This window comes from Oncorhynchus tshawytscha, linkage group LG02, assembly GCF_018296145.1.
Source record: "Oncorhynchus tshawytscha isolate Ot180627B linkage group LG02, Otsh_v2.0, whole genome shotgun sequence".
In the NCBI taxonomy this organism is placed as follows: domain Eukaryota; kingdom Metazoa; phylum Chordata; class Actinopteri; order Salmoniformes; family Salmonidae; genus Oncorhynchus; species Oncorhynchus tshawytscha.
The window spans coordinates 25,094,755-25,118,949 of record NC_056430.1 but is presented as its reverse complement, the minus strand read 5'-3'; the positions used below and the strand labels follow the sequence as shown (position 1 = coordinate 25,118,949).

General features: G+C 40.9%; 1 protein-coding gene across 2 annotated transcripts in view; it reads right to left on the bottom strand.

Annotated features, from left to right (window-relative positions):
• The window catches only part of fhit (fragile histidine triad diadenosine triphosphatase), a 299,129-nt gene that overhangs the window by 272,314 nt on the left and 2,620 nt on the right, over positions 1-24,195 (bottom strand). The window contains exons 2-4 of one of the 2 annotated variants that reach the window (XM_024380227.2): positions 22,634-22,719; positions 17,557-17,652; positions 10,110-10,196 (exon numbers count right to left, since the gene is read on the bottom strand). The gene's annotated coding sequence lies outside the window, so the exon portion shown is untranslated. The remainder of the gene's footprint in view (positions 1-10,109; positions 10,197-17,556; positions 17,653-22,633; positions 22,720-24,195) is intronic. The other variant, XM_024380237.2, reaches the window with a different exon arrangement.

Sequence of the window (24,195 nt, the reverse complement as noted above, 5' to 3'; positions counted from 1 at the left end):
AATATCATGTTTGTGTTTTCAACACCACAATAAATAGACTATGTCAATCTCGACAAACAGAAAATACATCCCTCCCTACGTTGTAGGCTTTACCTAGTATCGAAGGCTTGGCAATCTCCGAATGTCATTCAACTTTTTGGTGTTTTGTAACAAATGTATTTTTTTTAGATTTTAGATTCTTCAAAGTAGCCACCCTTTGCCTTGATGGCAGCTTTGCAGACTCTTGGCATTCTCTTAACCAGCTTCACCTGGAATGCTTTTCCAACAGTCTTGAATGCTGCAGAATTGTTTTGGTACCCTTCCTCAGATCTGTACCTAGACACAATCCCGTCTCAGAGCTCTACAGACAATTCCTTCAACCTCATGGCTTGGTTTTTGCTCTGACATACACTGTCAACTGTAGGACCTTATATAGACAGCCTTTTACCCGCTCCCATCATGTCCAATCAAATCAATTTACCACAGATGGACTCCAATCAAGTTGTAGAAACATCAAGGATGATCCATGGAAACAGGATGCACCTGAGCTCAATTTTGAGTCACATAGCAAAGGGTCTGAATACTTCTGTAAATAAGGTATCCGTTTTTTTATTTTTAATACGTTTGCAAACATTTCTAAAAACCTGTTTTCGCTTTGTCATTATTGAGTATTGTGTGTCGATTGACGTTTGATTTCATCCATTTTAGAATAAGACTAACTAAACAAAATGTGGAAAAGGTAAAGGGGTCTTAATACTTTCTGAATGCACTGTATATATAGCCTATGTATGGGAAGAGGAGCTTAGGCCTAACCCCAGAGATAGAGATATGCCAGTGGCATGCTGCAACACTGACATGCATAATTTATGTCAGATGGATACTGCGTCTTCTATACAGATAAAAACATACAGAAGGTGGTTAATTCGCTAATTTTCAATTTTTTATAAAGATAAGCATTATATTGTTAAATTATAGGACTAACTCTGGTAGACCTGAAACAGTCAAGCTCAACTGTCGGAGTCAGTCTGAGCGCCGGGACACAGTGCCTTCGTATCATAGGGTAATATTAGGGTAATAACAAAAGTAAATAGAGCCATTGTTTACAGAGCTGCCAACTCTCACACATTGTCTGTGAGACACATGCATTTGACCCTCTTCTCCCGTTCTCACGGCACACCGCATTGAAAATTACTGCTTTTATTTTTCAAATTCGTCCATCTTTTCAACTGTGCTCCAAATCGTTTTGGAATCGGAGCATTTGCGCTTGCAATTTAACATCACGAGCAAAACCTTTATCATTGTCCTGCATTGTGAACTGCAGCACATTGAAGCATATGATTGGTCTAGTTATGTAAGGGATCAATGGGATTGAATGCATGTTTTAAAGAAACACCCCTCAAGTTAAGAGCGGAGCTGAATGCAGAGCGAGAACGTTCGCTGTGGAGTTTATAAAACATATAAAATATATTTGAAATCTCATATGCCTACTTGTGTCTTTGAAAATTAATTATATGAAGCTATGTATTTTTGCAGGCCTTCGTGGACAGTTTTGAATATGTCATACACATAAGCTTTGGATATTAAATGCTCCAGGAATCAAACATAATTTTGGACATTTTAGTATTGTGCACATGCTAGACAACTACTGCACACATCATATTTTGTCTTTGTAGAGTAACACTATGTCAAGGATCTTTAACTAGTAGGCATAAACCACCGGAATATTGGTCCATTAGATTTTTCTTGAAGGTTTGGTGATTTTGAGAAATTAATTGTTATAACAAGAACATTTTCAAACACCCAGCACTTGGTAAACATAGACCAGGGGTGGCCAACCCTCCTGGAGAGCAAGCAGGAATTTCTTCCAGACCTATTTTAAAAGAGATAGTTCACCCAAATTAATAAATACAAAATGTTGTGTCCTTACCTTGAAATCAGTCTATGGACAAGGAGATTGAAATCTATGATTTGGTGACCCGCTGACATCAACTATTAATATTTCCTGTGCAAAGCACTTTCCAGAACTTTCCACCTGAGAACAGGGATCAATCCCTGCTTCCAACCCTCCCACTGTTTCTAGCATTTGCCGGCATCTCCATCTCACTTCATTACCCTCTGAATAAAGTGTTAAACCACCTAAAAAAATGTTTTAAAGATTTTTGCATACTTTAAAATGAATTCCCCAAAATAACAAAGTTGTCCAATTTTGAGTGTTTATTTAATGTTCAAAGCATCCTGAATACACCTGACCTGTGTTTTTTTCTTTAAAAAATGCCCATCCTGGTCATAGGCCTAAGCCATGTAAAGATACGTAGAATTGCAGGAAATTAGCTTTAAAGTAGTCCAATTTTACCCCGTCTAGGTGTTGTGCTAGGGGGCAATGAAATTCACACAGCAAATCCTCACTCAAAGCTTTCAAAAGTTGGCTGCCCTGTGTTTATAGGGAAAATATGAGCAGCAGAGCAAATGTAATCCAGGGGAAAAAACGCACTTCTCTCCCAAAAAACCACAACCCTCCCCCCAAAACAGTTTGCTTAGCTAACTAGCAAGTCTGTTTGTTTAGTTACCAAGGCAACTATTATAGCTAATTAGTAAACTTGCTAGCTACTTCAGTGGATGTTGAAGAAATTTCTACCTGCCAATGAACACATTTCTAGTGGCACATGTGTTAAATTATAGCCACTGTATAAAAGGGATATTCAACTCGTGGCTCTATGCATTCTCTGGAAAATGAGTTTCACTCCGCTAGCACAATGTGGAACACAGCTTCCATCTGCTCATTATTTTCCATAGAACGCATCTCGCTGATTATCCTTTACATCGTCCTCTCCTACAAATAACAACAGTGGAACAATAAAACACACCCAGAACAACTTTAACTGAGTTACAGTTATCACAATTCTACACATCTAAAACCATCTATGCCACTGAGAAAGAAAAAGTGACTTAATATAAAACTCACATCAAAATTGTGGCGTATAGGATTGTATGGTTTCATACCATCTTCTAATGAGCTGACATGGAACGATGCACAATGCTCTCTTTGTTAAACTGCAAATCATGTGCAGACTACTTCTCACACTGAGTGATCCATCCATATGTTGTTTATAGGCCTGCATCCCCTCCGAATACAGAACACAGTAGCCCGACAGTGGGGAAGATGGAACGAGATGGATTTTGGCTGACATTCTGCGAATTTTCTCCTCAATGAAACATTTGATCTCAAAGTTCTGTTCATAAAATCTAGAATCTGTTATGAACAGAGTGGACTAGTTTTGCAGACTTTAAAAAAAATGCATTGTTTGGAAGGAGGGCAAAGGCGAGTTGAGTTATTGCCCACGCGCACTTCAGAGTAGGCGTTCCCTAACGGAAATATGCAAATGTTTGCTAGAATGTGCTAATAGGATCTCCCTAGCTCGTGACTGGCTCTGGCCACCTACTTGCTTGTTCTGCGCACTATGACTAATCTGTTCCCATTTGAAACAACAGGCTGTGGTTTATCTTGGTTTACTTACAAAAATATTTGGTAGTAGTGTGAATAGCACCTGACGCTCAGTGGAGTCTGCCTGGCTCAGCTCCTTGAGGGAGATGGTACTGACAATGCCCCGCAGCAGAGGGGTGTCCTCACCGATAACACGCAGATGGCGAGAGGACGCATGCCCACTCCTGGCTCTTGCCATTTATCTGGACAGCTCTACAGGTGGGGCTGCGCTTGCATCCTCCACAAAGAGCACCCGCATCAAAGGCAAAGCAGAAAACAATGTGGCCGCTCATGAAAGGGAAGACAGTGATTTCACTTAAGCTGTGGTCAAGAGAGGATACTTCCCTCTGTTTATGAGCCAACACGCTAGAGTCCAGCAACAAAAGGAGGGGGGGACAACTACCTTTATTGATGAGACACAGCCTTATAAATGAACCATGCATGCATAGCATGTGGGATGCACTTAGCAAGAACATTTTTATGATCATAAAAAGCTAAAAGGAATTCTCAAGTGTCTTATGTATTTCCGTTTGTTTCACACAAATTAACACATTATACACTAGTGCAGGGTTCCCCAACTGGCGGCCCGAGGGCCGAATTCACATACATACAGTACCAGTCAAAAGTTTGGACACACCTACTCATTCAAGGTATTTTTTTATTTTTTTTTACAATTTTCTACATTGTAGAATAATAGTGAATCAAATCAAATGTATTTATAAAGCCCTTCTTATATCAGCTGATATCTCAAAGTGCTGTACAGAAACCCAGACTAAAACCCCAAACAGCAAGCACTGCAGGTGTAGAAGCACGGTGGCTAGGAAAAACTCCCTAGAAAAGGCCAGAACCTAGGAAGAAACGTAGAGAGGAACCAGGCTATGAGGGGTGGCCAGTCCCCTTCTGGCTGTGCCGGGTAGAGATTATAACAGAATATGGCTGTCACGATCATTTAGAGATGGATTGGAGCAAGGTGCAGCGTGGTAGGCGTACATTTTACTTTTATTTTAATGACACCGAAAAAACAACAAAATACAAAAACTAACATAAAGCTACATGCAGTGCAGAAAGCAACTACACACAAACAAGATCCCACAAACTAAAAGGTGGAAAAAAGGCTGCCTAAGTATGATCCCCAATCAGAAACAATGAGACAGCTGCCTCTGATTGGGAACCATACCCGGCCAACAAGGAACTAGAAAAACTAGAATGCCCACCCAAATCACACCCCACCGAACCAAATAGAGAAATAAAAAGGCTCTAAGGTCAGGGTGTGACAATGGCCAAGATATTCAAATGTTCATAGATGACCAGCAGGGTCAAATAATAATAATAATAATCATCAAGGTGGTTGTCGAGGGTGCAACAGGTCAGCACCTCCGGAGTAAATAGTGAAGACATCAAAACTATGAAATAACACATATGGAATCATGTAGTAACCAAAAAAGTGCTAAACAAATCAAAATCTATTTGAGATTTGAGATTCTTCAAACCCATTGCCTTGATGACAGCTTTGCACACCCTTGGCATTCTCTCAACCAGCTTCATGAGGTAGACACTTGGAATGCATTTCAATTAACAGGTGTGCCTTGTTAAAAGTTAATTGGTGAAATGTATATTCTTCTTAATGCGTTTGAGCCAATCAGTTGTGTTGTGACATGGTAGGGGTGGTACACAGAAGATAGCCCTATTTGATAAAAGACCAAGTCCATATTGATAAAAGACCAAGTCCATATTATGGCAAGAACAGCTCAAATAAGCAAAGAGAAATTACAGTCCATCAATACTTTAAGACATGAAGGTCAGTCAATTCGGAAAGATTTCCAGAACTTTGAAAGTTTCTTCAAGAGCAGTCGCAAAAACCATCAAGCACTATGATGAAACTGGCTCTCATGAGGACCACCACAGGAAAGGAAGACCCAGAGTTACCTCTGCTGTAGAGGATAAATTCATTAGAGTTAACTGCGCCTCAGATTGCAGACAAATAAATGCTTCACAGAGTTCAAGTCACACATCTCAACATCAACTGTTCAGAGGAGACTGAGTGAATCAGGCCTTCATGGTCGAATTACTGCAAAGAGACCACTACTAAAGGACACCAATAATAAGAAGTGACTTGCTTGGGCTAGAAACACAAGTCATGGACATTAGACTGGTGGAAATCTGTTCTTTGGTCTGCTGAGTCCAAATTTTAGATTTGTGGCGCAGAGTAGGTGAACGGATGATCTCTGCATGTGTGGTTCCACACCTTGAAGCATGGAGGAGGTGGTGTGATGGTGCATTGCTGGTGACACTGTAGATGATTTATTTAGAATTCAAGGCACACTTAACCAGCATGGCTACCACAGCATTCTGCAGTGATACGCCATCCCATCTGGTTTGCGCTTAGTGGGAATATCATTTGTTTTTCAACAGGAAAATGACCCAAAACACACCTCCAGGCTATGTAGGGGCTAATTGACCAAGAAGGAGAGTGACGGGGTGCTGCATCAGATGACTGGCCTCCACAAATCACCCAACCTCAACCCAATTGAGATGGTTCGGTTTGAGTTTGACCGCAGAGTGAAGGAAAAGCTGCCAACAAATGCTCAGCATAAGTGGGAACTCCTTCAAGAATGTTGGAAAAGCATTCCTCGTGAAGCTGGTGGAAAGAATGCCAGGAGTGTGGAAAGCTGTCATCAAGGCAAAAGGCGGCTACTTTAAAATAATCTAAAATATATTTGGATTTGTTTAATACTTTTTTTGGATACTACATGATTCCATGTGTTATTTAATAGTTTTGATGTCTTCACTACTAATTATACAGGTATGTTGTGAATAATGTGGAACCAAGCAAGATTTCAAAGTGACACATCCACAAAAATGTGCATGCACGTAAGGCATATGAAATGTCATGTTGAAGTTTGCCTCAGGTCAAATGCCTTAAAAAATACAATGCAGAAACGGCATGAGCTTTTTCTATGTAATGATATTCAGACTCCATTCAGCTCTCCAGAAGGCCCCATATGAAGCTGAGGTAGAAACGCACCAGGGAAGCTACTGACAGTCATCTAATTTCCTTGAACAGGAAGAGCCATCCATTCTAATGTCATCACACTCTGAAAACTCTTCCCCTCGTGTGATAATCAGTGTTTTCCAAATGCAAGGCACTCTTAAAACCAGCCACCATCCTTTTACAGCAGACACAATTATCTCTACAACCAATCTGTCTATGTACAGTGCTTTTCCCAGACCCCTTCTGCTCACAGTAATAGTGCTTAGGGGAACTGACTGAAAATAATTGATATTTCCCAGATCTGGCAAACAATGGTTGGTTATTGTGTTTATAAAGTATCACTTGGCTTTCATGTTGCATGTCAGACATTCCTCTTCCTGGAGTATTGGTGAGTCACTCCAGATGACTTGTGTGTATGTGAGAAGGCTGTGTCAAGGCCATATTATCCTGTAATGTCCCGTCCCCTCCTCTCTGTCTGTTGGATTATTGACATAAAGTTAATAAAATAAGGCCACAGATTGGACATTCTCAATACAATTACTCCCAATACAAATAATTGTATTTTGGGCAGAGAACCATTACTGTAACTGCACTCACAGTGGGAAAGCAGAGAAATCTGATGGTGTCCTCGGTTACAGTACATGACAGAAAGAGTCTACTTGTAGGCTTGTTTTTGAACAGATGGGTGTTCTCTGAAAGTAAAGTCTGCGTCCCTGAACTTCACGTGTAAAAGCCTACTAGTTACACATGGTTTAGTTTAAAACAAAATTGCTGAGTACATACAGTATTATCCGTTCACTCATCTGCAAATACTGAAACCTCTTTGGTAAAATCCTCTACCTAAACTAAATCCCCCAGCTCTAATTTCATGTGCTGGAAGAGTGTTAAAAATGTTGTTTTCACTAGGCGATGGACAGTTGTATAGAAAATCTGAATTTCTGCTGGAGTTGGAGAAAGCTTTTAGTTGTGATTTAAGTGCTGCAGCCGTTAATGCATAAACCACCTATTTGACATCAGAACCAAGTTTAATCTCCTTTTACTTAAAAAGTGGTGATTTTAATAACTACACTTTAAGACAAACTCCTGTTTTACATAATGACTTGGATATGCTTTCAATGTATTATAAGGGAGGTTTAATGGAGAAAAGAAATAGATAAAAGTGAAGCCTTCAGAGATCCATTTGAAATAAGTGTGGAATTACCTGCCATAAAGCTGCCAAGCATTCTAATCTTAAGAGTCCAAACTAACTTTGAAATAATAACATCTGAGTGAAGCAAAACGAGCCATTGACTGTCCCCAAGGATATTTTTCATCTCTTTCCTGAATCTATCATGACACACAATAATGTCTATAGATGATCTATTACCACTCCAAAAAGCTATAGCGATAAATGACACAACGGAAAGTGATTTTGAATCTGATCATATTCTCAAATGCCTGTTACGGCCATTGTACTACAGTACCACTAAACACACTTTCTGCCACATCAAAAACACCCAACATGGTGCATTCATGGAATGCTGCCATTTCTCAGTGGTGTTGAATGTCTAGTGCTCTCATTACAGATTGTACTTGGGGCCTGAGTAGATCTATAGATGAGCCTTGGAATCCTGTTTGCATGCAGCATCCTTACCTAAATTACAAAAACCAACAAATTGAATTTAGATATTGGGACATCTACTACTATTACTGACATGACATGACATGCTCTTAAACATATACTTGAAGTACAATCCAGGAATAAATAAATGGCAGGTTGTGTTAACATGACCGGTTGGAGCGATCAAACAGAACTGTGGTGCACGGAGGCTGCCGTCTAAGAGGTTATTCAAGTGGGTAAAAGTCCCCCTCGATTCCCAGATGTGGGTGTTGCATTAGTCCGGCCCATCACCCAGGCATGAGCAATTACCCAGACATAGCAGAGGGAAAATTATTATCCCCATCATCTCAATAATAAAGGTCGGAGCAGTCCATTCCAGTCAACACACACAGGGAAACACAGATGCAAAACACACACACAACCAATAATCAGTTCACATTCTGACGCTAACAGAGGTATAATAACAAATCCTTAGCCTTAGTCTCTGATATGTATTGCATGGGTAAATAATAGCTTTGGACAATGTCATCTTTCTCAATGCACGTTTACGTCAATAGACAGAGCGCAGCTCTCCAAATGGGGATGTACTATAGACTAATCTAAATTAGTCAGGCAGCATTGGTGGTCCCTGGGTAAAGAAAATGTCAGTATGAGGTATGACACTTTAGGATTATTTGAGCTCCTAAATGGGAGAAAGGCAAGAGATTTCTACAGATATTCCAACACATACAGTATAGGCAAACATATCTTAATCAAAATCTCTATGTTAACCCAAGCTGCACATTCTGCTAATAATAATAAACTGCAGCCTATATGAATCAAGCAGTGATGGTTTTCAATCTGGGCAAGCGTAATTCATGGCTATAAAACCCCTAAATATTACAGTGATAGTTAAATGTTTCCCAGAAAGGCATTCCTGCATGAAAATTATTATGCCAATTATGATTTCAAAATGCACTAAATGAGTGATAATTACCCCAGTTAGGGCCCTTGCAGTAAACATTTCGAGAGCCCTCCAAATGTACCACAGCAATCAGTGATTAGTAAAACAGGCTATTATTGCCCATTTTTAATCAGTTCTGCTGTGCAAAACACAACCTACAAGACCTAATCTTGTGCACATAACTCTGACTACATTAATGACAATGGTCGATTTGCTTAAAGTTTCTCATGGACTAAATAGTACATTTTAATCTGTAGTTTAGTCCTGAGGGTAACAGCCTTACAGCCAGATGTGTTCATTTGCAGGCCTAGGCAAATAAAACATTGAGGGAGGTTAAGATACACTGCTGCAAGGGGCAGATGTCCAAATCAAACATCTGTTAACTGGGCCTACCCCAGCGCCACGGCTAGGCTTGGATCCACCAGAGCTAGTTTAAGAAATGGCTCCCTCTGGACAAGCAGGGGATTGAAGACCAGCTGTGCAGTAGTTAGCAAAGGCCACAGAGAGTGGCATATAGCACCACCAATATAGCATCACCATTCAGATGGTGATTTAACATGCTATAGCACCCACCCTATGACACTAATTCATTAATAACTTCCCATTCCCTGTTATTCCCAACATCAGATATGCATCAACATTTCTCCCCTTTTTCCTGTGAGGGGAGAGAGAGCATGTTCTATTAAGATACAGGGCTTTGCAAAGCAGCACTGTCACCAGCATGCACATCAGCAAATAAAAGTCATTCAAAGCAAACTGAAACTGTTTTAGTTCAAAACATGTGATTCAATAAAGAAAAATAAAGCATTATTCTCCCTCCTGTGTAAGTGCTGTGTAACTCTACGTAGGAGGCAGCTGAGGCAGAGAGGATGACCAGAGACACATTGAGCAGAGCAAACAACCTCTTGGCTGAACTTATCTAGCCCAGTGTTCTCTACATACATACATACAGTGAACAACGTGAAAACAAGACAACAGTAGCAACACAAATGTTGCTGTTGGCTTTATCTGTAATCAACATGCTTACATCCCTTGAAAAAAGGCAGGGGAGGAAAAAAAAAATCAATGATCCAGGCCAACTTTATTGTCAAAGAGAAGCAATAAATACACTTACCTTCAACCTCGCTTGCTTCTCACGGTCCCAGGGTCTGGTAATTAGAGAAGGGAGGGATGGAAGGAGGGATAGAAGGACAGATGGAGGCTGCAACACAAGGAGGAGAAGATTACAAAATGATGAGTTTCATTGCAGACAGCCTAGGTCTAATGATACTCCTCTGTCACTCAAAACAGTAACTCAAAGATGCCTGTAAGTAAACCCATTGGCCATAGGATACAGTATCTCTATTCAGATCTGCAGTATGTGAGAAAAAAAGAGGTTGTTGGTCTGTATGGAGGTCTGTTATAATAATGCTTATTTTCAATAAGGTATATAGGACTTGGGTTCATGAATGTATGCTTTACTGTCAATATATCTTAAGGTGTCTGACATTGATTGCAATACCTCTAAATGAAGTTTCAATGTTCAATGTTTCAAAGTAAATTGAAACGTTGCCATTATGACAATTTTAAACAAAAAACTGTAACGTATAGCTATTTTTTTACATCTCATGTCACAATGTCCAAGTGGTATGCCGAATGAATGCCATAAACAATTAACATTGGATTTGGTTCAGCAGTGGGGCAGATTAAATATTTAGTCTCAGCTACCTTAAGTGTTTCTATAATTCAAATTGCATCAAGATGAATGTATTGTGTCAAGGTTCTGACAGATCAAAGCATAAGGGCATTGGATAAAAAGCTAAGCATGTTGGAAAGGACATGTGTAGGAATGCAAAGATAACCTTGAAATATCACTGTTTGTTTAACATGTTAATGACGTAGTTAGACGTAATAAGAGACAAGAGCAATAGCTCATATCTACCTGGAACACTGATGAGAGGGGATGGAAAGAAACAAAGATTATAAAGACCTGTGAGTAAAAGACATGTTATTGATGCACAAAATAAATTGTAAACTAGTTAGATGGTGTAACCTTTCCCTGGAAGCCTGGACCCTATTTCTCTTTCTGTCTCTCAACTCGGCGTACATTTTTAATGAAAGAGACGGCTCAAGCTTGAACTTTGTTTTTCCTTGTAAAAGATTCATTCTATTGGGGAAGTGTTGATTGAACAGAAGCCCAAATACACTCAGTCTCTCCTCTACTTAAGAGTGCACAGTAGAGCTGAAGCGAACATCAATTTATCACGACATCTCTGGAGCTGCCCGGCGGGCAGGGAGAGATGGGAGCTGGCAATACAGCTGACAGACTGGCAAAGGCCTGCTATTACCCAAGCATAGGCCCCTGACTCCCTTAGGAGTTTCCCCTTGCTTTGCCTTCACAGGCAGAATGTCCCAGAGGTGACAATGAGGCGCAGGGCAACTGATAGTGACGGTAATTAAAAGGGTTGATTAAAGTGACGGAAGGCGGACATCCAGGGAGAAAACAAGGTTCAGGAGAGAGAGGGAGGGAGAGCGGTAGAACAGGAATCATGTTAGATCACTTCTCGAGTTAACAGGAGAGACAGATAAATACCTTTTTCCGCAAGTCACTTCAATTGGGGCAAAATCTCTAGAGGGCTGCCATCACAGAAAACCTAAAACTGTAATTCTGCGGGAATGATGGTTGCCCATTCGATTCAATGCCCACGAGGTAAAGCTGGAAGTAACAATCTAAAATCTGAATATTTGAAGGTGAAGTTTGACTATTGCATTTGACTTTCACAAACAGTCACTACCAACAGTCTAATAACTCAATTCAAGTTCAAATGTATAGATGAAAATGCAAAAGCAACAAAGAGCACAACTGGATCCAGGGACAATTAGGCTATCGGTAAAGAGATTTCAAAGTCCTGGTGTTCGCTGCTCAGATATCTTGTTTATTACCACTGGCCAAGACTTCCCAAAGAGACATCAGAACCAGATGATCGCTTTACAGCCAAACCTGCAGGGGAAACTAAACAAACTCCTGGAGGTTTTCTCAACTTAAACCCCTGGCCTCACACATGCACACTGACCTGAGGAAGCCTCACTCTACAAAATCCAGCAAAATCCACTTTTACGCATTAGCCGTCTAGTACCACTCGTCTAATTTGGGCATGCCCAGAGGGGGTAACAACTCAAAGACCTGAACTTCAATTGAAATAGCATCCGCAAACTGAAGCCAAAAACAAACACATCACTTTTAATGAGGGAGACACTCTGGACAGATCTTAGAGTTAAGTTAATTTGACATTGTGTTCTTTACGTCCAAATACAAACTGACATTCATTAAATTCATATAGAGCAGCTAATGTGATAACTCAAAATTAAAATATTTTGTTGATTCTCCTGATTGTAGTAAATACATTAGATAAAAGGAACTGCCAGTTTCTGTACCCTTGTATAATTCTACAATGACAGTAAGTGCTTTGTGAGATTCCTCTTGGCACACAAAGCATTATGATGCATTTCCATATTTATCTCTGTACATATGCCCTAGCATACACAATGGTAGCTCGACAGAAAGACAACAGCATTTAACCATTTGTACATGACGAGGTTTTGACAGATGGAAGGAGAAGTAACAGCAGGATAACTTTTTGATTTGAACCAACAGAACTCAATCCAAGGCAGCATGAGTCACGTTGGATAGTGGGTCACGTTGACACCACTTCCAGTCACATGAATGATGGGATGATGGTTGTTTCGTAAACATCTCAGTTGATTGAAACCTTGTTCCTCTACAAGCTGTGAACGGGAATCCACACATTCCCACCCAAGAATCAGAGCACAAGACTGAGGACAGACAGTCCAATGTGTTATGTGTCCTTTAGTTCAAATCTACTGTAGAAAAGCTGAAGATTCAGAAAGTAGCCTCCCAGAATCAAATTCTTCATGATCTACTTGCATTATAATCCAATTAATAACAGTGTTCTCGCTTTTTTCCTTGTGACCAAATATAAGTAATGTGCACGTGTACATGCTAGACAGGCTCCATTGTATTTATAGCTTCTGGTTAGGTGTTCCTGACGTGATATAAAGACGTGGCATTTACTGGGGCTAATATTTTTCTATCATTGCTCACAGCACCATGCATATCCACCAGCTGCTGGAGATAATGCACAAATATGATAACAGATCAATTCCCCGCCATTAATTCCCAAGGGACGGACGGCCTGAGCTAGGAAGATGCAATGGACTGAGACACCAACACACGTAACATAATTGAGGTAGGAGAGGCAGAGTGAAAACAATGCGAAGAGCATTAAAAAGCCTAATAGCTTCAAAATTGGCCATCATAAATGTCATTATTTCTTTCCTAATGAATGACAATTGGTATTCTGCTCTCGCTGTCTGTGAACCAACACTGACATTTGAGCTATAGGGCTAGGAAGACTACTTGGAAACCTGGGATAGTGGGCTACATATTGAAAATGCAGACTATTGTCAATTTAAGTCACTTCATGATGTCAAGTGGGTGAGAAGCATCCAGCTGCAGATGGTGTGTTTTGAGGGCACCTAGTCTGCTAATGTCAAAGCTCACGCACTCTAACACGCTGGGCCAGAGGTATAATATTTCACTAGCTCTGGTCCAGGGCATACCCACTGAATTAGGAATTTAAAAGGCCCTCTATGCTACTAGCTAGCTAGCTCTGGTCCAGGGCAAAGCTAGTAGCTCTGATCAGCAGTAGCTTTGGTCCAGGGCGTAGCCAAATATTTTTATAACTAAGATAGACCACAGCCTGTCATTTCCAATGGGAATGTTGTGGAAATTCTTACACAGGGACACTCGAAGTCAATCTTAATAGGAATCATTGTTTATTGTCAGTGCGCTGGAGAGGTTCCAACCAACTCAAGGCACCATAGTACCCATGTCAAATCAAATCGTAATAGTCACATGCACCAAATACAACATGTGTAGACCTTACAGTGAAATGCTTACTTACAAGCCCCTAACCAACAATGCAGTTTGTTGGGGGTACCGGTACAGAGTCAATGTGCGGGGGCACCAGGTTAGTTGAGGTAATATGTACATGTGGGTAGAGTTATTAAAGTGACTATGCATAGATGATAACAACAGATAGCAGCAGTGTAAAAAAAAGGTGGGAGTAATGTAAAGTATGGGTAGCCATTTGATTAGGTGTTCAGGAATCTTATGGCTTCGGGGTAGAAGCTGTTTAGAAGCCTCTTGGACCTAGACTTGGTGCTCCGGTACTGCTTGCCGTGCGTCTATGACTTGGGTGGCTGGAGTCTGACAATTTTTAGGGCCTTCCTCTGACACTGCCTGGTATAGAGGTCCTGGATTGCAGTAAGCTTGGCCCCATGTACTGGGCCGTTCGCACTACCCTCTGTAGTGCCTTGCGGTCGGAGGCCGAGCAGTTGCCATACCAGGCAGTGATGCAACCAGTCAGGATGCTCTCGATGATGCAGAGTTTTTTCCTCTGGTTGCACATTTAATATGCTGATAGAAATTTGGTAAAACGGATTTAAGTTTCCCTGCATTAAAGTCCCCGACTACTAGGAGTGCCGCCTCTGGTTGAGCGTTTTCTTGTTTGCTTATGGCGGAATACAGCTCATTCAAAGTTTTCTTAGTGCCAGCCTCTGACTGTGGTGGTATGTAAACAGCTATGAAAAATGCAGATGAAAACTCTCTAGATAGATAGTGCGGTCTACAGCTTATCATGAGATGCTCTACCTCAGGCGAGCAATAGCTCGAAACTAACTTAGATATCGTGCACCAGCTGTTATTTACAAAAATACATAGCCCGCCGCCCCTTATCTTACCAGACGCCACTGTTCTATCCTGCCGGTACAGCGTATAACCATGTACAGCATATGTTGATAGTGTCATCATTCAGCCACAACTCCGTGTCGGTTAGGACATCTACTTTGTGCATGACGCAAGTCATTTTTCCAACAACTGTTTACAGACAGATTATTTCACTGTATCACAATTCCAGTGGGTCAGAAGGATACACACACACACTAAGTTGACTGTGCTTTAAACAGCTTGGAAAATTCCAGAAAATGATGTCATGGCTTTAGAAGCTTCTGATAGGCTAAATTACATCATTTGAGTCAGTTGGAGGTGTACCTGTGGATGTATTTCAAGGCCTACCTTCAAACTCAGTGCCTCTTTCCTTGACATCATGGGAAAATCAAAAGAAATCAGCCAAGACCTCAGAAAAAAAATTGTAGACCTACACAAGTCTGGTTCATTCTTGGGAGCAATTTCAAAATGTCTGAAGGTATCACGTTCATCTGTACAAACAATAATACGCAAGTATAAACACCATGGGACCACCCAGCCGTCATACCGCTCAGGAAGGAGACGCATTCTGTCTCCTAGAGATGAACATACTTTGTTGCGAGGACCTTGTGAAGATGCTGGAGGAAACAGGTACAAAAGTATCTAAATCCACAGTAAAAACAAGTCCTATATCGACATAACCTGAAAGACCTTCAGCAAGGAAGAAGCCACTGCTCCAAAACCGCCATAAAAAACAGACTATGGTTTGAAACTGCACATGGGGACAAAGATCGTACTTTTTGGAGAAATGTCCTCTGGTCTGATGAAACAAAAATAGAACTGTTTGGCCATAATGACCATCGTTATGTTTGGAGGGAAAAAAGGGAGCGTTGCAAGCCGAAGAACACCATCCCAACCGTGAAGCACGGGGGTGTGGCAGCATCATGTTGTGGGGGTGCTTTGCTGCAGGAGGGACTGGTGAACTTCACAAAATAGATGGCTTCATGAGGCAGGAAAATGATGTGGATATATTGAAGCAACATCAAGACATCAGTTAGGAAGTTAAAGCTTGGTCACAAATGGGTCTTCCAAATGGACAATGACCCCAAGCATACTTCCAAAGTTGTGGCAAAATGGCTTAAGGACAACAAAGTCAAGGTATTGGAGTGGCCATCACAAAGCCCTGACCTCAATCACATAGAACATTTGTGGGCAGAACTAAAAGTGTCTGCGAGCAAGGAGGCCTACAAACCTGACTCAGTTACACCAGCTCTGTCAGGAGCAATGGGCCAAAATTCACCCAACTTATTGTGGGAAGCTTGTGGTAGGCTACCCAAAACGGTTGACCCAATTTAAACCATTTAAATGCAATGCTACCAAATACTAATTGAGTGTATGTAAACTTCTGACCCACTGGAACTGTGAGGAAAGAATTAAAAGTTTAAATAAATCATTCTCTCTACTATTATACTATTGTTTCACATTCTTAAAATAAATTGGTGATCTTAACTGACCTAAAACAGGAAATGTTATAGGATTAAATGTCAGGAATTGTGAAAAACTGAGTTTAAATGTATTTGGCTAAGGGATATGTAAACTTCCGACTAGCTGTAGCTGTTGTCCGCACTAGCGCTGGTCCAGGTCGTAGCTAGCTATGATACCAGTCAAAGGTTTGGACACACCTACTTACTCATTCAATGGTTTTTCTTTATGACCAAGAAGGAGAGTGGTGGAATGCTGCATCAGTTTCAAAATTGACCATCATAAATGTCATTATTTCTTTCCTAATGAATGACAATTGGTATTCTGCTTGTGGCCTCCAAAAGCACCCAACCTCAACCCAAAATGGTTTGTGATGAGTTGGACCGCAGAGTGAAGGAAAAGCAGCCAACAAGTGCTCAGCATATGTGGGAACTCCTTCAAGACTGTTGGAAAAGCATTTCAGGTGAAGCTGGTTGAGAGAATGCAAAGACAGTGCAAAGCTGTCATCAAGGCAAAGGGTGGCTACTTTGAAGAATATCAAATATATTTTGATTTGTTTAACATTTGTTTGGTTACTACATGATTCCATATGTGTTATTTCATAGTTTTGATGTCTTCATTATTGTTCTACAATGTAGAAAATAGTACAATTAAAGAAAAACCCTTAAATGAGTGTTTAAATAGGTGTGTCCAAACTTGACTGGTACTGTAGCTCTGGTCCACACTTTGTCTGGTCCATGGCATAGCTAGCAGCTAGTAATCTCTGGTTCACACTAGCGCTGGTCTAGCTCTGGTCCAGGGCGTAGCTAGGAGCTAGCTAGCTCTGGTCCGACCTAGCTCTGGTCCATGAAGTATCAAGTAGCTAGCTAGCTTTTTATGTAATTTCACCACCCGTGTTGTTGGTGGCGGTAATTCACCATCCTGTCTGGCACCCTTCGGCATCCTGTCTCAGCTCATCCTGTCACAGCGTCTGTGCCCTAAGAAGGTATCTGCTGGATGCAGGTAGGCTTACCATGTCTCACTGCCAAGGGAGGCGATAGACAGAGAGGAAGATGCAACCATCTTTGTGATTGCCTGAGTAGCCACGGAGGTAAGAAGGTGATTTCCTGAATAAAGGTGCAGTGTAATCACTGACGGCTGCAATCATGTGCTCAAGACCAAAGAAGACAAATTTGACTAGAAAATACACTTCGGCTCAATGTCAATTTGCACTTAAAATATAATTCTTTGGGCACAAATTTCACATCCCATATCATGCACGTCTGTTCCCTTCCTTCTCATCCAAAACACCATCACCAACTAACTTACATACCCTCTGTCAGGTGGCATCAGCAGGTATAGGCCTACGCATAGTAGTCTGTTATTATCCCCACTTGTTTCTTACATGTCCATGTTGGCAGGCAACTACCTGGAGAACAAAGAAGTCATACAGGTGTGAGAAGAGACTAACAGGAAACACATTTCTTGAATCCTTGAATAATAACTCAAAGGCAGGAAAAATATCGACATCAACATTACTGTAATGAGCTACTGGAGGCATGGCTGAGGCAAAGATATATTGCCTAATCGCTGTAATTCACAGAAATGTATAAACTAACAAACAAACATGGTAAATGTGGTTACATGAAATGATAGGAGAATGTGCCCTAGTGGGCTAAACCGGCAAGGCGGCTTGTTAGACAAAAGGGGAAGTGGGGGTCGACTAAGAAGTCACTACAGAGTGATAATTATAACAATTGAAATGCTAATCCTTTACACATGAACGCTCACTCATTCGGGAACAATTGCAATCAATATATATATATATTTACGCTCAGTGTGTCGTCTTGATCGCTGGTAAAAAGTTTGTGTCTTTCGTAGAATTGTCCATCTCTCTCCCTCTCTGTCTTGGTTAGAGGGGATAGTTCAAAGTGACATTCGTTATAGAATGGATGTTTCGGCGGTTGTCGTTCTTCGCGTTCAATGATACCGAATTCCTAGCTGCAGACTAGTAATTAGTATCAAAGACTTGTTCTTATTCTGTCGGCATCGATAGTCTAAGAGTTTAACCACGTGGTATGGTTAAAAGATTCAGCAATGGTCTACAACCTTTGTCCTCCTAATGGAGAAAAACAAGGTCTGCAACCTTTAGCCATCTCGTAATTGAGGTAAGCTTGGTCTCCTGATAATTTCAGGAGTTGGGTTTTATTCGGAATGGCAGAAGGGGGTTGTCCCAGGATGTCTGACCCTAACTGGGCTCAGGGGCGGTCCTCTGATTTAGTTCAAATCAAAAGGGAATTGTATTTTTCTTCATTAAACAGTCCAAAATCATATTACACAATTATACAAACAGTATCATACTCACTCATTCATCTTATACAACAATCAGATGTAAACCTCATATCTGAGGCTATTATATAAACAGCGTTATGGTAATGTGGCCACACCGTCTCCCATGAGCTTTCTCAAGTTGTGACAAACGGACCAGTTCGTAGCTGGATTCTTCACCGATCTTTTACACTTTCTTTGGAACATGAAATTTGTTTGTACCTCAAGTTCTGTGAAGTGGAAGGATTTCCTTTGTCCTCTATGAAAGTTTACTCTCCCTCTACTATGTAGCAGGGTCTTCTCAGGAATTTATGGCCACTGACCACAGCAGCCTAGTTGAAGGAGGCAAGGGGAAGGCAGGGAGATGGGGATGGGGTTGCTATACCCAAAGAGGCCAACGTCATGACATCCCTGTCTGCCTGGAGTTTTCCCTGCAAATCAATACAATCAACTAGACACCGCTACAAAACACTCAACATGTTTTCAGTGTAGGGCGTAAAGTACACATTTGAATATTGAATGTCCGGCTGTCTTTAGCAATGTGATTAGTTTGCATTAGGGAAAATGGCCCGCTACAATCAGAGTGCACACATGATGGCCTCATCCTAACAAGTAGCTACAGAATTGTAATGAGATATGTGATGGCCTCCCTACTTGTAACCGCTTAGCTATTGTAAAGCACCGGCAGACATTTTTCAACTAACATTTACATGGCGATACTTCATTAATTCTCAATTTGGAAGTTACCTTTGTCTTCACAACTCCCATCACTAGTTTCAGGTGGGACGTTGGAATTTAGAAAATGCTCCATTATGAAATGTATACATTTTCTTGCTCCATGAAGTGTATCCAAAAATGTGTCCAATTCTGATCTCTCATTGATCAAGACAGGTTAGTGTAGTGTTATTCAAAGTGACGCTTGATTTCTGAGTCATGATGTGCAGCACTTTGGGATGGACACTCACCTGTCTTGATCAATGAGAGAAGATCTGAAAGACAACATGGCGGCATACATATTATATTGTTGGATTATCTCATGAAGCAAAAATGTATTTAATTTCATAACGTCCAACGTTCCTCCTGCAACTAGCGATGGGAGTTGAGAAGATGCCAGTGACTTCCAAGTTGAGAATTAAGGAAGTATAGCCATGTAAAGGTTAGTTGAAAAACATGCTGCCAATGCATTACATTAGCTAAGATGTAATAGTATGAAAGCATTCACATATCATGTTACAATTCTGTACATCACACAAATAGGCCTACACAATAGTTATCCTATGCGGACAGCCCAAAAACCTTTTGGATCCCTTTTTTCTAATAATGTAGGCAACTATTGTGTAGGCACCTTTTTTCTAAGTAGCCGTAGGATATATGGCAGGGGTATAGACAACCCTGTTCTTGGAGTGCCACAGGTACTCCTACAATCCTGCAGTAGCCACGCAGAATGTAATGTTTCTGCATTTCTGTGACTGCTTTCATTTGAAAATGATTCAAAACATGTAACTACTGGAATATACAGTAATGCATAGCCTAGAGCAGGGGTATTCAAATCTTACCCAACAAGGACCAGACTACTGCTGGTTTTCTGTTCTACCTGATAATTAATTGCACCCGCCTGGTGCCCCAGGTTTAAATCAGTCCCTAATTAGAGGTGAAGAATGATTTGGTAACCATGGTACAGAATTTCATTTTAGGGGCATACAGTGCCTAAACGTTTGAAACGATGTAGGCTACAGGTCTACAGCACAGAGTGTAAGTGAGAGACAAAATAAGAACAATGCAGGCAGACATTAACACTTGTAAGCACATCTGTGTCAATTTCTTATAGTGTTTCTGTGAATAGTAATGAGACACATAAGAGATCCCTAGGGGTAGTGTGTAGTAACACAGAAGAGACGCCAATTCCCATCACTGGTGGCTTTGGGTGGCTAAGCTCTTTGTCAAAGGATTGAAGCAGCACATTCCAGAGAGGATAAAGGAGATTGAAAGGTGAAATTAGAAGGTGAAATTGAACACATATCTCATTTTTGGAAGGGTGATCCTTTTACTTAGTGGTAAGGCAAAGAATATATCTAAAAGTGGCTGACACACATCTCCAGAATTCAGTTCAGTTGTAGGCCTACCTGGTTTAAAGGATTGACCAACAATCATTCATATCCCCAGGCAAGACGACTAACAAAAAAACAAGGAGCCACATCATTGCTCAGACAGATCATTGCTCAACTCTCCTTTTGCTCATCCTACTATCTATCTCTTTTCCCACCCACTTCCCTCACTTATTTTCCCCCAACCCCCTTCCCCCACCTCTAAATGTTTTCTTTTCCCCCGCTTCCCCAAATCAGATATGACCAATTATCTTCCAGTATCAGATTGCTGTTGTGCCCAATCAGATCAAGTAACATTTTTGCTAGCATTGAATGGGATTAAGAGTGAAAGAGACTGAAGAGATGCCAACTGGTTAATGTGATTGGGAATGAAGGCCTTTGTCTCCAATCGGATTAACAGCAGAAATACAGAGTGGGGATAAATGTCATCCCCTGGGCACCATGCATTGGACCTCCGCTCCTTTGTTGCTCTGCCATTGGCATTGACGTACACTAAGCCCCATGTTGAGACATGACCAGAAACAACACTAACAGGATAGGCAGGGTTGAAGGGCATCACAATAAGCATATGGGATGATACATTTAAAGGCTTCTACCATGCAACAGGACATATATTGACTTACAATAATCAATAGGTCATGAATTACTTGATTTATGCTCATTACATTTTTGCTGTCATTAACCAGGTTTCCATCCAACGTTTTTAAGAGGCTAATGTACACATTGCATAAAAAAATGTCACGACAGGCCTGATGGAAACAGCAAATTTGTCAGCAAACTTTCCAAATGTCTACAAAACAAATACGCTAGATGAGGTGGGATCTTTGTGTCTATAAATATTAATTATGCAAGAAATGGCGATGGAAATTCCTTTATGCACAAATATTGATATAATAATCATCATATCGAAGTAAACTTGGAGTCACGTGATGATATGTTATGTGGTCCTTCCACTAGGACTCATTGGGAAATAATGCAGTTTATTGGGCTACAGATAAGGTATGATGAACTTCACAAGGTGGTGAAAGTGCACGTGGTGATTGATGCTCCTTGCCAATAAATATCAAGATTCTTATTATGGAGACATGATGATCGATGCTTGGCTGCCTTTTGACAAATAATCTCGCTCTTTTGTCCATAATAATCTCATCACGTAGGCTATTTTACGCACAGTGTATGTCAAGCTGTTGGCTAGAGCGCACATGACAAGACCAGAGGGGGCACATGAGCAATATAACGCAACGTTTTTTTGTTGACAAAACCATCAGAGTTGGAAATGCCATGGAAACCCATTTAACTTTTTTTTTTTATTCGGTACATGGGAATTTAACCACAAAAGGTATTTTATGGGTCTCCTGAGTGGCACAGCGGTCTAAGGCACTGCATCGCAGTGCTAGAGTCGTCACTACAGATCCAGGTTCGATCCCGGGCTGTGTCAGGAATGGGAGACCCATGAGGTGATGCACAATTGGCCCAGTGTAGTCGGGGTCATGTTGGCGGGGTCATGTTTCGGAGGACGCATGGCTCTCGACCTTCCCCTCTCCCGAGTCCGTACGGGAGTTGCAGTGATGGGACAAGACTGTAACTACCATTGGATATCACAAAATTGGGGTAAAAAAAAGGGGTAAAAAGTATATATATGTTAAATATACACTGTCATCACGCACAGCCTTTTATTCACAACAGGTCAATTTGATGGAAACCCATCTCTGGCAAAATGCAGATTTTGTTTTTATGCAGATTTTTGAATGTTCGCATGAAAATCTGTCACTAATTGGATGGAAACCTAGCTACAGTAGTGAGTACATCCCCTGTAGCATGTCATCATCTTAATTCATGTATTTATAGACACAACCAAATGTATTGTCATTTTACATAACAGCTGTCCTTTCCCTCTGCACTACAAACTGTCCAAGAGTTTAGTCAGATATTGTGTGCTTGTCTTGTTTAATCATATTTACATGTCTATAAGTGTACCTGGACTCCAGAGCAGACCACAACTTTTAGACTTGATGCAGTGTGAACTCCTCTCGGATCTTCTACAGTACCGCACTTTTCTTTACCTGCAGGGGCAGAGACCAGTAGGGACATCAGGCTCCATGTAAATGGAAGAGAAATGCAAAGAGAGTTGATATTCTGCTGAGGGTCTGGGCACCTTCCACCACACTACGGTGGTGACCTTTATGACCTCTCCTTGAAAATCATTCATCAGGTCTTCTCTCTGCAGCCCTCACACACACAGCCTGACCTCAGAGTGAACACATGCGCACACACAATTACAACTGAGGAGCCATTGGTTCTGTCAGCATCACCACTCTCTCTATTCCTCCTGCTCTTCTTTTCAGAAAGTATCAAGGACTCAAGGACCAGTCAGATGACTGGATGAACTCGGTGTGTTTTTGTAGGTCACTTGACTTTCAATGTGGGAGAACACTGACCTGAATACAGTACAGGGTTGCTTTATAAGACAATGTGAACATGTCATTTTGTTATGACTTTAGGAAGTGAGTCGTGCTTGTATTCATATCCCACTTCCAGAACTATATTGTGTAACACTGCTATATAACACTAAATGAATGTCAATGAGGACAGGAATACATCCTGGAGCATGGCTGTTCTAGACAGTACTTTTCCTAAATGCTATTTTAAGTCATTTTCAAATCCTAATTAGAACTTGCTAAATAGATATAGACCTGTGCATTCTCAACATGATACAAGAGCCTGTGTGTGTGTGTTAGATGGGCACAATTAATGATGCACACAACACACTGAACAACACGATACACGGTGGACATGCTGGGGAAATACAGGATAGAGAAATTAACACAGGTCTATGGCTGTTTAATTCAACATTAGGCAAAGAGAATCCAATCAACTAAGTATTGCTGTGGTATGAATAAACAGTGTATCATTGATGCCGGTTCTCTTGCATCTCTGTCCACAAATCTCCAAATGAAGTTTGGAACCAGGGAAAGCTGCAGACATGTATCACTGATATATTCATCCACACTGGTTTTATTGGATGTTAAAGTGTCAAAGTGTCACCAACATTTTGCATCATAATGACTTTTCCTTTAAGGAGAAAGTATTGAAGATATACAGTAGAAGGCTGCATGCAGTAGCATGTATAATTCTTGAGCTGTCTTGTGATTAAGGTGGGCGAAGTGTGTGTATGATTCATCGAGAATAATTCAAACCGAGCACATCCAAATCTGGGAGAGCACCTGGCACATACTGCCATGGACACTTTTTTTTGCATCGGTTTCGGGTTATGGTTCAAATAACTTGCAGCTCCAAGTAGGTGTACTGTTAAGTTCAGCAAGGGTTCATAGGAGTAGGTGTACTGCTTAGTTCAGCAGGGGTTCATAGGAGTAGGTGTCCCGTGAGTGTTAGACAAGAAGATTTCTCTGTTTACTTAATTATTTATTTTTGCAGAGGAGACAGATGGTACACATTACAAGGAGGAGCCATGTGACATCCCTAAACAGCACCACTGAGAACCAGATCATTAAAATGTATTTAATCAAATTCGTCATGTT